The sequence below is a fragment of the Pelodiscus sinensis genome, chromosome 7 (genome assembly GCF_052426305.1).
Source record: "Pelodiscus sinensis isolate ZL-2025 chromosome 7, ASM5242630v1, whole genome shotgun sequence".
In the NCBI taxonomy this organism is placed as follows: domain Eukaryota; kingdom Metazoa; phylum Chordata; order Testudines; family Trionychidae; genus Pelodiscus; species Pelodiscus sinensis.
In genome coordinates this window covers 4,829,498-4,844,432 of record NC_143058.1, presented here as the reverse complement: position 1 = coordinate 4,844,432, position 14,935 = coordinate 4,829,498, and the positions used below count along the sequence as shown (strand labels likewise).

Genomic DNA, 14,935 nt, shown 5'->3' with positions numbered 1-14,935 from the left:
ACTGACATTAATCTGTCAAATTGCACAATAAAGAAAGATTTAAAAAAAAAAAAATCAACCACAGTCAAGGAATCAGAACTTGCTTTTCAAAAATGTGTAGGGTAGAATTTCCCCAATACTCTTTAATAAAATACATCTGTTGCTTTCTTTAGATCCCTGAAGGAGTTTCAGGAGGGATTTCAACATTTTAATTTCCTTTATTACTGTGGTTGTCAGCAGAGTCAGATGTTCTAATTTTATATTCATTATCAAGTATACGCCAGTCTCCAGCTGCTTTGCTGTAATGTAAAATCTCCACTCCAAGGTGAAATTCTGGCTCTCTTTTTCATGCCTCCATAATACTGAAAACTATCCGCATTTAGATCTGGGGGTCTCAAACTCAGTTTACCCTAGGCCCTAGGGTCACTGTCAGTCCTCAAATCCTCTTAGTGGGCCAGCAGGCAACCCTCTCTGGCAGGGCTTTAGGGCAAGGTGGGGTCTCTGTGCCACTCCCCCCTGGCCCCTACGTGCACTCCCCTTCGTGTTTCCTCTGCCTCGCCTGCCACCCCCAGACAATTTAAATCCCACATCAGGGGGCCCCCAGCAGCACAGTGGGACTATAGCAGCTTCCAGCTGCTAGCTCTGCACCACCACCAGCCCAATCCTGTGGTCACAGGAGGAGTGTGCAGAGTCCTCCCATCCACATGCCAGCAGCGATTCAAGGGCCAGATTGTGGAACTGCTCAGGTTGCGGAACTGCTTCAGGCTGCGAGTTTGAGGCACCTGATTTATATGGTTTTCTCATGTAAACATTTCTTTCTACACCAGCAGCCTGTTCAATAGTTTTGGTTTAATCACCATCTCCATTGAGTTAACTCATTTATATCAATGGTGGGCAATCTGCAGCTCATTGGGGTTCTAAGCATTGCCCAAAAGGCCAGTACCCATGTACATATTCCATTGATTTCTGTCCACATCGTTTTTTCCCTACCAGTATTACTAAAGTGATATACATGTAAAGCAAGGACACATGAAGTGTGGTGTGTGCTGACTGCACGTAACATCGACTGCGAGAGCCATGCGTGCCCTCTGCATCCAAACGCTACTACAATTCAATTGGCACACCCTGCAAATTCTAGGTACGCAAGTGCAGTTAACAAAACTACCCTATCTCAGGATACCATTTTGATGACAATCTTGTGGCCAACTGAAGTGAAGGACAGACGGCCACGCATCTAGCTCACTCAGTAACCTAGCTTGCCCACCGCTGATTTGTATGTAAAGATGTCACCTCCCCCTCCCCATGCTTTTCTTAATGACCACTGTTGATATTAGTTTTGTTTTTAATACCATTTTCTACCAGTACTGCCCTCAATCTGCCCTATCAGGACAACTGTCTGACTTCTTATCCTTTCCACTAAGGCCAGGTCTATACAGAAACTTTTAATGTCAATTAGAAGTATGATTTTTATGTTTTTATAATGGCAAAAGCCCTATTTTAGGCACAAGTATAGCCAAACAAGTGTTTTGCCAGTATACCTTGTTTGGGGGACTATTATAAGCTATACCAGCAAAAGCACGTTCCCCTTCCCCTAACTCCCCAAGAAAACTTGCATAAATATTAGGAGGGTTTGTCAGTACAGCTATACCAGCAAATCTTTTCTAGTGTAGACCAGACTTAAGCTGAGAAGTCCTCAGAATAGGATGTGCTTGTAAAGAGCTGAAAAATAGTAAGAACTGTGTTCTCCCACATCATCATCAATTTGTTAACTCATCCAAGTGAAGGAATCCAACACCTATTGCACCTGTGCTCCTACAAAGTAGTGGTCCCTTCATAAGCACTAGTAATTTGAAACAGGTTTGAATGTCATTATTCAAACCATTACTGCTGTCTAACTATTTTACAGTGCTTAGCAGGAGAGCATTTCCTTTGTGTTCTTTTCTGCTGTGCATACTCCACAGAGATGCAAAATAAGAAGAGGATGCTGGGAAAGAAACAAGTGACAAGACAGACAAAAAACCCAAGAACAGCAAAAAATGTCTGCCAGAGGCAAGGCAGTGGCAAGGACAGAAACAGATCCCTATGTAACTGGACATTAGCATGCATAAAGTGATTTCACACACACCTCACATCAGGAACTAAACGTAACCTCTTGGCAAGTACACCTATTTTTGTACACAATAGTTGACAAAGTGAACATACAATAAGAGACTTCTAAAACATGTGCAAGAGATGAGCTAAGGGTGTGCACACAAGCTTTATTTTCTGACTCCAGAGCTAACATGTGTGTTTTGCATTTTTTTACTTGTACTGCTGTTGGAAGATAATTGCAAAATAGTTTTCAAAATCCAGAATCTTCTGGCTAGATGCCTCCTCCTGAACCCACTCACCCAAGGCACAGTCCTCCCAATTACTTAAGAAACATACCCTAATATAGGAACTGAAAAGAGAGATTAGGAGGACCAGAGATTAGAATATTACACCAGCCTTGTAATCACTGCACTACTTGACACTAGTTAAATTAATGATAAATATTGTCCTAGTTGGCTTAAAGCTAGAAGGGTGCTGCAGAAGATAAGAGAATTGCTTAAAGCACCAAACTCGGGAGAAAGTTGTGTGTGTAGACAGGATGGAGGTTAGAAGCAACACTATGAAGAGCCCAAGTTAACTGCACAGTGAAAACATACTATTGCAAGCCAAAGATCTAGATTCTGTTCCAGGCTCCAAGCCATTTAAACCACGATCTTTCAGTTCCCCTACTAGCTCCCACCTGTCTCCTCTCCTCCTCTCCCCCCCCCACCCCGCCCCATTGCTGCCTCTGTTAGGGGGGCAGTTGGCTCAGCAGGAACGGGTATGTGCAGGGAGTCAGCTTGAAAACTGGCTCCCTGTATGTACTGGTTCCTGCATGCTCCCCATCCCCCATGCTGCTGCCTCTGTATCACACTCCCCAAGTGCTGGATCCTGCCTCCAGAGGCAGTGGAGGCCCCCCCTGCATATCACTGTGAGGGTTAATGGATGAGCTCAGGCTCATCGGTTAACCATGTACTCAGATGCACATTCACATCCCTACCAGACACAACTTACAAACTGGAAGCAGACTTCAAAAATCAAGATGCACAAGGAGATCCAGGGGAGGGTTCTTGGGCAATAAAAAGTAAATATTCCAATATCTTTTTATTTTAGGGATGGCATGAGACCTCACAAAAGCAAGTTCAAAATAAGCAAAAAGTATTAAGTATTAGTTGGAAAAGTGAGAACACAATTCAAGTCTTCTGGGCTCACAATCCTTCATTTGGTCCCGTAAGGCCAGTGTTTCTCAACAATTGGTCCGTGGACCAGCACCAATGCCTAGATCTCCCTTACACAGTTTAGGAAGGCAGCAAGCTAATTCCAGATACCAAAAAAGTTGAAATACTGTGCCCGAGGCTAGGGGTTGGCAACCTCTTCAAACCAAAGAGCCAAACTTCATCAAAATTCAGAACAAGTGGTCAACAAAGAGCCATATAAGAATGCCCATTTGCATGACTGAAAATATACAAGTTAATATTATTGATAATTGACAATGATTAATAAAACCATAAATGAAACATTGTACTCACATACTTTATTTAATGGGACTTCTGCTGCTGCATCTTTTTGCACATTTCTTTGAAGTTTACATCATAAGTGGTCAAATCCAGCTGCATGCACACATTCAGGCTGTCTTCTGTCAGTCTTATGACAGGAGACTGGGGATGTGGGGGTGCAGGAAGTCTGGGAATGTGAGAGTAAGATGAGCTTAGGACAGGGGGTTGGGGTGGGAGATGCATGTGTGTTGTGGCAAGGGACTGGGGATGTGAGTGTATGAGCGGCACAAGGCAGAGGTTCAGGTGTATGATAGACAGCTCAAGGCTGGTGGGGGGGGGGGGGTGCAGGAGTGTTATGAGGCTGTGGCCAGATGGGGGCTGGGCCCCAACTGGGGGGTTGTTGGCCAGGCTTCATTTTTAAATAAAGTAAAATATTATGTCCAACACCAAAGGTTTCAGCATTTTCTTTATTTATGGCAAGAGTGGGGAACCTTTTTTGGGTTGGGGGACACTGATCCACAGAAAAAGTAGTCTGGAAACGACACAAGTGAAAAGAACAAAAATCCCTCTAAAAACCCCTAACACTCACTGATGTGGCCACCAACTAAAACACCTCACTCCACTGAAACTCCAGCTCCACAGTAGGGGAGGGCCAAGAGGACTGAGGTTCAAGACTTCAGGTCAGATTTACTCTGAGGTTCTAGGGTTAGTAGATTTTGTGCCCCCACCCCCGCAGCCTCTGGGATGGGGCTAAATATGAGGGGGTAAGTGTGCAGGACAGGGCTGCCAATGAATGGGATAGGGATGGGGGCAAGAGGGAAGGTGAGGGTGCAAGGTTGGGTGGCAGTAGAGGACAGGAGCAGGCCTGTCTGGCTGGGGGGAAGGAGCAGAAGCAGGCTGGGGGGCAGGCTGTCTGGCAAGGGGGCAGGAGAGAGCATGAAAGTTGGAGGGAGGGGGGAGCACACTTGCTTTTCGCACCACATGAAACATGGCCTCCTACCGCTCCCATTCACCAGGCACAGAGCCACTTTGTTCCCTGCACACCGGATCTAGTGGGGAGGCTCGGGGCTCTCTCCCCCGCCCCCCACAGGAAGCCAGCACTGGTGGTGTAGTTTTGCAGGCAAGCACAAGGCTGTAGCACCAGTGCAGGCTCTTTGCTGTAGGGGCTGAGTTGGGGCTCCAGAAGAGTCATATCTGGCTCCCTAGTGAGCCATATTTGGCTCTTGTGAGCCAAAGGTTGCCACTCTTGCCCTAGGTTATGGGGGTCATTTTAGTGAGAACAGCAATAGACAATTGACCAAGTAATGGAATTTTCTAAAGCATTCAGTGTTGTCCTGATTCATGCCCTCAAGCCAATGGAAGTTTTACCGCTGATTTCAAAGGCAGCAGAATTAGGCCTACACTGAATGCTTTTGAAAATTCCACCACAGACTCCTGAAACATCTGCAACGTGGTCTCTATTCATAAGCTGAATTTAGAATCAGAAATATAAGGCTGGAAAGAAACTCAAGTCACCTCATAAAGCTATGACTACACTACAACTTATGTTGGCATACCTGATGCTACTTATCACTGTGAATAAATCACCCCCGTGTGACATAAATTACACTAATATAAGCACCAGCATCAATAGTGCTACTTCTACTTGTGGGGGCTGGAGTAGTTAAGCCAGCAGGCCCCTTGTTCTCCCCCTCCCCCGGTCATTACACAGTGTAACTGCCCCTACTAGCAAACCCCTCCCTTTCCATTTTATGAAAAGCAAACAATCCTGCATTCTAGGCATATCCCATTGTCTTAACACACCAAACCCATACCTGGCTTTAAGTTATGATAAGAGACCAAATTTGATGGTCCTACCTCTTACCGTTTAGGAGGAGTTCTTGAACAGAGAGACTCTCTCACTTGCTCACACACAAACAAACTCTCTCAAAATATATAGTAGATTTAGCAGCATTATACTTTCAATTTAAGCAAATAAGAATGGCCATATTGGGTCAGATCAACGGTCCATCTAGCTCAATCTTTACAAACAAGAATCTTCATGATACTGCACTGAAATGTGATATCACAAATATTACCATTTTGAATGCAGCAGATATTCAATAGCTCAGACACAGTATGTCAAAACAAGCCCCATCAAAATACACTGTTACATTTAATTTGTAAACATAATCCTATAATTTTAAAAAGTCTGCAAACATAATCCTATAATTTTAAAAAGTCTGCCTACAGTCAAATTTATATAAGACAATGTAACACAGAAAATGATGGTTAATACCACTTAAACAACCAAATACATGGAATCTTCCTCAAGAGGATTTCTCCGGGCATACATATCATACCACATCTGATCTGAGCCAATTATTTATGAACACAGTAGCCAAGGAAAAGTTGACAGCAGGAAAACTCAAGAATAGCAATGGCAACATGAGTGAATGAAGTTTACAGCGATTGATATTCTAGCCCGCTAAAGCACAAACTTTATATTTACAATAAAACAATGCATGCTTCTGTATCTACCTATAACCATTTTCAAAGATTCAAAGCTCTGGACTCTGAATTACTTTCTTAGAGACCACATGAAAGAAGCTGAGATATAATTCTAAGTCAATTTTTAAATGTATTTGCTGTGAATTTTACTTTAATAACTGCTCATACTTACATACTTGTACAAATATATTAAATTGTGTATATATAAATTCAGTGTGTGTTTAAGTTAACTTTTAATTCCACAAGAGCATTAATGTCTCTTAAAGGAAACTAGCATTTTTGCTATATTATACAGTTCACTCAAACCTCAGTTGTTACCGAAATGTGCACTTTTACACATATGCAGTGTTGTTGTAGCCAGAATATTAAGAGAAAAAAGATGGGTGAGATACAGCAGATACTCTCAGAGTTACGAGCACTAGAATTATGAACCAAATAGTCAGCCACACACCTCATTTGGAACCAGAAGTACACAATCAAGCAGCAGCGAAGACCAAAAAAAAAAGCAAATATAATACAAACACTTTGTCAAATGTAAACTAAAAAATTAACAGAAAGTTTATAAAATAGAGATTTGACAAGGTCATGAATTTGTTTCAGTGCTTGTTTCATTTAAATTACCGATGGCTAAAAGTAGCATTCTTCTATACAGAAAAATCTGAAAGCTGTCAATGGTCACTTCTAAATTTTTGAAACAACCACCTCAGCATTTTGTTAAGAGTTTATTCCTAAGGTATTCGTAACTGAGGTTCTAGCATAGTATCTTTGTTGGACCAACTTCAGTTGGCGAGAGAAACAAGCTTTTGAGCTTATACAGAGCACTTCTCCAGGTCCTGGAAACTAAGTCAGATAAGTCTACACAGGGAAAAAAACCTATGGCTGCAGCTCCCAATCCTAGCCAGTTAGCTGGCACAGACAAGCCACGGATTCTCTCTGCTGAGTAGACAGTGACTCAGAGTGTCACTGCTAAATGCCAAGTGGCACAGACTGTTTAGCATAAGTAGTTAACATATTTCAAGGGACCATTCAAGGTGAAGTTACCCATTAGCCTCATAGGGAGGAAAGGAATTATTTGGGGAAAGCAGCTGGGCAGCAGTTGTTAGTGGGTTATATATTGCTAAGTCTGTGGAAGTGTGAAGTGCTTCAAGACAGCTTATGTTCTAATACCCTAATAAATTTGTTAATCTTTAAAGTGCCACTCACAGCCCTGTCCAAAGCCAGACTGGCAGCTAAAAGCCAGAGCTGGGTAGAGCAGAGCAGAGCAGCTGGTAAATTGGCTGATGCCATGGTGTGGGTGGCCACACAGTGCTCTCCCATTTCCTTCTCCTGCTGCATCCACTGGTATGCAAGGCTGAGGCTGCTCCTTAGCTCTGCACCACCTTTCAACTGCTTGCAGTCAGTAAAGCCACCCGGGCAGGGGGATGCTGGCTAAGCTTCTTCCATCCCAACCCTGCTGCCTCTATCAGAGAGAAGCAGGGGGGACGGGGCCAGGAGCCAGTGCTGAGGGGAGCTGGCTTAAAAGCCAGTTCCTCCGAGCAACATCTCCATGGGGGACCAGGCTCTTAATACATTTAAAAGCACAAGCACAGCGAGGGGGGAGGGGAAGAAGAGAAGAAGTCGGATGCAGCCAGCACAGCTGATTCCCGGTCACTATGCTGTGCTTCAGCCTTGTAAATGTATTAAAAGGCAGATCTGCAGACAGGTTAGCTCCAGGAGGTAGGAGCTAACCCCACTGCGGCTCTGCAGTTTTCCCCCCTTATTAGCTAATCGACTAGTCGATGAAAACTGCGTCAACTAATCGATTAGTTGATTAAAGCCATTTAACATCCCTACTGGAGAGTAGTGACAACAGCATGCAAGGGTCCAGCAGCCTAGGCCAAATTAAGACAGTCCAGGCAGCTGTGGGAAGTCCTTCACAGGAACACAAGCTGGAGACTGCTCTCGGGCAGCTGGGCCTTCCTCCACCCCTCAGCGGCCAAAGTCATAGGACTTCTGACTGGGAGCAGCATAGGGCTTGACCATAGGGATAGGAATAGCTGAAGCGCCTTGCCTAGCTCGCCCATTATTTTCTCATGACCTTCTGATTAGGGATGTGAAAGTGTAACCATGTACACGGTTAATGGATAAGGCTGGGCTTATCGGTTATCATGCAGAGTTACACATACACCTGCACTCTGTGCTGCTGCCTCTAATACAGGCAGGAGCCGGAGTTGCAAAGTTGCCTGTCCCCCTGCACTGTATCAGAGGCAGCAGCATGGGTGGGGGGGTGACAGGTGGGAGCTGGTGCTCACAAGAAGCCTTCCCAACCCCTGCATGTAAATGCTGAAATTGTCAGCAGTTCCACGTTTACCTGAATACATTTGTCTGGAAAGGATCATGTGAGGATTACCTGTTGTGTTCCCTTCCTCTGGGACATCTGGTATTGGCCACTGTCGGCAGACAGGATACTGGGCTAGATGGACCCGTTCTTTTAACCTTATGTAACACATGCATTTTAACATCCCTACTTCTGAGTACTCAATTTTAATCTAAGTGGCCACTGATTTGGTGTCCCCCAGGTTTTTTGATATCCACAAACATGAATTTTCAGGAATATTGATCACTCATAATTGCTACTTTTAGAAGCTGCTGGTGTTCAGTGCAGAACTTCTGGAAATCAGGCATAAAGTGATCCTAGTCAGGCATTCAAAAATCACTGACCACTCATTCAAGTTTTGTTCTGAAATTCTGCCTCTGGTATTCCATCTGTAAAAGGGGAATAATGCTTGAAACTTCTGTCAAGGCTGATGACATCTAATGAAAAGTCCTATTTAAGTACAAGTAATAGCATTAGTATTGGGATATATATACACCAAGTGGTTCATTTCTTAATCACCTTCCAAAGGTCCAGGGAAAATATTATTTGCCTACTACAGGTGGTAGTAGGTAATATCTACAATTTTTTCAAACATATCCACATTTTAGACTATTTTTTGAGAGATCCTCCCACGAACACTTGCCGTCCTACAGTCTCTTTTTGGATCGCTAACCTCCCATTCCCTGCAGCCCAATTACATGAAGTAATATAAAGGCATTATAAAAGATGCAGGATTAAAATAAATTTGCTTTAATTCAATAGGTGAGTACGCATGGTTTCTTCCTGTCTGCTGTTTAATTTTAAAATGTTTCTAGCTTTTACAGTTGGGAAGAGTGTTCTAAATATAGATATGATGTAGTGGTGCCATGCTGGGTTTACAAAAAGCTCCATTGCTTCAGCTGCTGCTCATAACTTTCCCAAGCACAATGAAACTTGGGAGATTCTGACTACTGTTGCTGATGCTGTATAGAACTCTGTGGGTAGCAGCAAAAATTGGGCTGCAAGGGAACACTATTTGAAGCGCTAGTTTCATACTTGTTAGCACCAATAATTCCCCATACACCATTCTAATCTCTCCATGTCATTTTTTGGTCTTGAACCTGTCTGCTTGTTTGTTAGAGAACATACACGCCACTTGGAAAACTGTTCATAAGGATATCCATTCGAGAAAAGTATGCTCCCAGAACACCTATAAAAAGAGCAGCTATAGAGGGTCATCCGTGCTTGTTAATCTGTTAAAAACTGAGTAACTGTGTGAAGAACAATAATTCAGTCAAATGGATCCATGCTCCTTGATCGCCTGCCCCACTTTTTAAATCTCCAGTTTAAGGATGTTAAGAGACAGGTACTTGACTAATTGTGTAGTTGATAAGGTTCTGCAGTTTAAATGTAGTAGGAGCTGGGCGTGCAGGCAGCCCGGCTCCTACTACATTTACATTGCAAGGGCGCAGCAGGGGTAGGTCCTACAGAGCCAGGAGTGCTGCGGATCTGCATTTTAAATATAGTAAGAGCTGGCAGCCTGGAGGGAGAAACATGTGAAAGCACAGGGTCATAACCAGAGTAGGATGAGCATGGCAACCACCCAGGGCATAAAACTATAGAACACAAAAAATGGCAGAGCACGCACAAATATGCCTTGTGCTCTGAAATGCCTTGTTATGGCTCAGATGCTGTCCATAAATTTGTGTCCAGCAAAGTTATGAATTATCTGTACTCCAAGGGACTGAACTTCTGCCCCACTACAGAATCTAATACCATGCAAACATGTGGAGAACAAAGAATTTTCCCATTACATACACCTCAAAAAATTCTCTCAACAATGATGACACTCTACTCAGTTCATGACCCCACAGACCATCATAACACAAAAGAATCATCCGACAGGAGACCACAGATGTAACCACACTCTTGATCATTACACTGATTGACTGAAACCCTTAAACATCACAGCTACCACAATCTCCCCACCTTCAAAAGGACAGCTACACAGTCCCTGAAAGCTTACCGCCAGAGAATGATCTAGCCAGCAGACAAAAGCAGATGCCACCAATGTCCACAATTATGACGACTAGAACAATTAAGTCAATGACAACTCTCCAACACCACCCACTACAAAGAATTAAAGGTGACTTCATACCATAATTTACCCAGGAAATTAAGGATATTATCAAATTCTTTCCCAAACAAAATCTACAAGCTCATCTACCACAAACCAGCTCCAGAGATCTTTTACAAGATTCCTAAGGTACACAAACTAAGGAACCCAGGCAGACCCATCATATCTGACCGTGGCACACTCTGAAGGAATATCAGGACTTTTAGGCTATGTCTACACAGGCTATTGAGTGACAAAACGTTTGTTGTTCAGAGGTCTAAACCTTCTCCACACAACCCCACCTTCCTCCCTCCAAAAAAAACAGAGAGAAAAGTTTTGCTGAAAAAAGTGCTGGTGCAAACAGCCTGCTGACAAAGCAAATGCCACTCATGGGGGTAGAAGTCTTTCGTCATCAAAAGGGCTAACGAACAGTGACTACACTGCCCAACTTTTAGCAATGGGACTATATCAACATAGCCTTGTTAGTAAAAGCTGCATAGTATAGACAGCCTTAGAAACCGCCCTCAAATCACTCAGAGAAAGATCCAGCATCCACCAAGACACAAATGACTTAATCCACAAACTCCATAACGAATAATAGGAACGTAAAAGAGTAGTCAATTAGTTGATTACCTGATAAGCCTAGTTGAGTCAACTACTTGCATTCCCCCTGCCTCCACATCAAGAGGCCGAGGGGGGGGGGGCGGAGAGGGGGTAGGGAAGCAGGAGCTGGAGCTAGGAGGAGCCAGCTTAGAAGCTGATTCCTCCCAGCACTGTCTCCATGATGCAAGGGGGAGGGGCAGGGGAGGCAGAGGTGCCACCGTGCTGCAACACCCCTGCCTTTTAAATGTAGTAAGAGCAGTCTGGCTCTTTCTACATTTAAAAGGCAGAGTCGCAGTGGTCCAGTCCCAGTTTGCACCGGGTCCCGGATCTACCCCCGCTGCGGCTCTGCAGTTTAAACGTAGTAGGAGCCAAGCTGCCTGCACACCCGGCTCCGACTACATTTAAACTGCAGAGCTGCAACGGACCCTTATCGATTAATCGTGTACCCGATAGGAATTATACTGAGTACACAAATAGCCATTTACTCACTACTTAACATCCTTAACTAACTCCCTCATAACATCATCCTTGCCCCTATGGATGTCACCTCCCTATATACTATGCACTGTTCAAAATTTCTAGGTACTTAACACTCTAGTTATCCATAAAACAAGTTTCCTTTCACACTTCCATTTAGAAATCCCTCAAACAAGCCAAGATTAACCCTATTTTTTTTTTAAATTACCTTTTCTTTACAATAGCCCTCAATTAATGTAAATCAATGACACAAAGATTTTCACAAGACTAACAGGATATGTATATTTTCTCCAAATACAAGTCAATTTGTAAAACACCAGCTTGTCATTCTGCTTTATGAAAACATAGATTGCCCTTTTACTCTAATATTTAGCGACACTAACAATTAACATGAATGTGTATGTCAATGCAGAATGGAGGGAGAGAAAGGAAAAAAGAACAGAACTCCTGTAAGAAACAGTGTATATCAAAGCAAATACCAATTTCCCATTTGTCTTAGTATGTTGCAGTTTATGAAGGAGATATTTTAGTCTCATGAAGAAAAATTCTATAAATTTCAACACTGCAACATAGTGTCCAGGGTCTTTCCTAATACTTCTTCATTTTCTCTGCCCTCCACTAATAAAATCTTAAAATGTATTTTAGAAATGTGCAGCTGTCCATCCATCTGTGAGTCTGTCTTTTCAAGAACTCCTCCTAAACAGTAACAACTAGGACCACCACATTTGGTATGCAGCTTTCTCTTATCATAACTTACAGCAATAGGATGTGCCTGGAATTTGATTGTATCTCATAAAATGGAAAGAGGGGGATCCAGTAGGAGGGACACTTATACTGTGAAATGACCACAGGGGGTTAGCAAGAGGACAGAGATGGAGATGGGGACAGCTATACCCCACTGGGCCAGCAAAAATGGAGAAAGGGACAGCTATCTTGTACTACAGGTATATATTTCAGAGAGATTGTCTGTCTGTCTATCTGTCTTGCCCCCCAGGTGGAGGACATGTAACCCTTCTCTGGCTGTGCTCCCTGCAGCAGCCTTGAATAGGTGCTTCTCACCTGGCCCCAAGCTGCTGCAATGAGAGAGGGCTGGGGTTCCCCTCTTTCCCCATGGAACTCTGCATCCTGAACCCGTCATCCCCAACCCCTCCCCCAGAATAATGATTTAAATGAAGAAAAGGAAAACTCATCTGGGTTAAGGACCTGAGCAATGATGGATAAATCATCTAGTAAATAAATGAACCCCAGAATTTTCTGCTCCCTCCCCCCAACAAATGCTCCTTGATAAGATAATGTAGACATTCATCTTGCAAATACTAAAACTTTGCCACATAAGAAGTAGTATGTAGACATTCATCTTGCAAATACTAAAACTTTGCCACATAAGAAGCAGCAAATCTCTGAAGACCTCTTATACTCAGAAAAATACTATTTGTTTTAAAAAGAATTTCAGAATTTAGGGCTATTTGTGTATACCATAAGCTCCCCCTTCTTTCAAAAATGCAAGACAGACGTCTCTTATTCCCTTCAGCATGGGCCACCAAAAACAAAAAAAGCTTTCACAATACAATACCCATAATTGCTTAGCATCTTTCATGCTTTGATCTCTAAAGCCATCAGTTTTATGGCAAACCTTTAAAAATTTGTTTGCCAAGAAAAAGCAGAAATCCTGGAAATACCTTACACGTACTGCAATGCATTTCACAACTGAGAGGGGGAAAAAAAACCTCATGTTCTCTTTTCTGACAAAAATACCTGGTGATATCCAACCCACATAACCATCTCACAGTACTGCCACCATCATAGAACACTTTACAGGAAGAAGACTGTAAGTGTTCCAATGACGAGAATACTATCAAAAGCCTAAGTGACATTACACTTTTTTAAATATATAAAACATCTATGTCATCAAGGCTGTACAGTTAGAAATATTTATGTATATTATCTTCAATTAACATCCACAAAAGCCACAAACAACTACTGTCTTGTGCAAGTTCATTTAAACAACTTTATTACTTGGCCTTAGGTATTCCTGTTTACTCTTTGTGTATAGCAACCCACAAGATTCTGGTCACTTTCAGTGCATTCAGGGAAAGAGCGCTTTGCTGTAAAGAGCTCAGCTCATGAAGATGCCCCCCCCCCAGACGCCTGACACTAACACGCCACCCCCCCACCTGAGGTCTCCAGACTCTAGTCCTCATTGTCTTCCCCACCCACCTGGACTTCTCAGTGCTGTGCCCCCACAAGCCCACCACTGCAACTCAGCAGCTCCCCCCCCCCCCCACACACACACACGGCAGCTCATGACCCTTCCCTGTCTCACACCTGGGTAGTTCAGGCTCTCCCCCACACACTCAAGGTACTTCCATCCCCCCTCTCCCCAGGCAAGTGGCTTCCCCGGGTCCCCCCCCCCCCCCCCTCATCTCAGCAGTTCAGGCTCTGCCCTCACCCCAACAGCTCAGGCTCCCCCTTCCCCCCACATTCAATATCCCCTCCCCCACCGCTCAGGCTCCCCCCCCCACACACACACACTCAGACTCAGACTCCCCCTCCCCCACAGCTCAGGCTCCCCCACATTCAATATCCCCTCCCCCACCCCCACAGCTCAGGCTCCCCCTTCCCCCCCACATTCAATATCCCCCCCCACTCCCACAGCCCGTGCTCCCCCCCACCCCCACACTCAGACTCCCCCACCCCCACAGGCTGAGGGGAGCCCGCCCCCCAGGCTGACCCTCCCGACCTCCGCCCCCCTCGCCGCCCCCACGCACCTACCTGGGTCCCAGCCGAGCCCCGAGCGCGGAGGAGGAAGCCGCCGGTGCCCGAGCCCCGTGAGCGCCCCCCACAGCTCCCTGCCGCGGCGCGGGCCCGGGGGATGCGGGCGGGGAGCCGGCGCGGGGGGCGCAGCCAGGTTTCCGGGCGCAGGGGGGAGGACCCTGCCCCGGCCGCCCGGCGCTGCGGGCCTGTCGGCGGGAGACGAGGCCTGAGGAGAAGGGGGCGGGGCACGGCCCGGAACGGGGAGGGGAGGGGGCGCCGAAGGGGAGCGAGCTGCCGAGGGGGAGGGGGAGGGGGCGCCCGCCACCCTCACGCGGACCGAGGGCAAAAAGGGGGGGGGGGGGTAACCGCCGTCGCCGTCCCTGCTGAAAGCTCCGCCTCCTCCACGCAGAAACTCGTGACGTAAGCCGGGGCGGGGCGAGCTGGAGGGAAACGTCATCACGCCAGAACCCCAGCGGGCACGCACAGAACGCCAGCCCAACCGACGCTAGACGGAAGGCAAAGCAGCCCCTCGCTGGCGCATGCGTACTTAGAAAAGGTCGCCCGTTGATCCGGCGCATGCGCGTGAAGAGCGGCGCGGCGGGCCGCTCACATCGC

The 14,935-nt window shown here is 45.3% G+C and overlaps 1 protein-coding gene across 1 annotated transcript in view; it reads right to left on the bottom strand.

The window, feature by feature from the left end:
- MAP3K2 (mitogen-activated protein kinase kinase kinase 2) overlaps positions 1-14,656 on the bottom strand; it is a 102,294-nt gene extending 87,638 nt beyond the window's left edge. The window contains exon 1 of the mRNA XM_075933035.2: positions 14,339-14,656. The gene's annotated coding sequence lies outside the window, so the exon portion shown is untranslated. The remainder of the gene's footprint in view (positions 1-14,338) is intronic.
- Between the last annotated feature and the right edge of the window lie 279 nt (positions 14,657-14,935).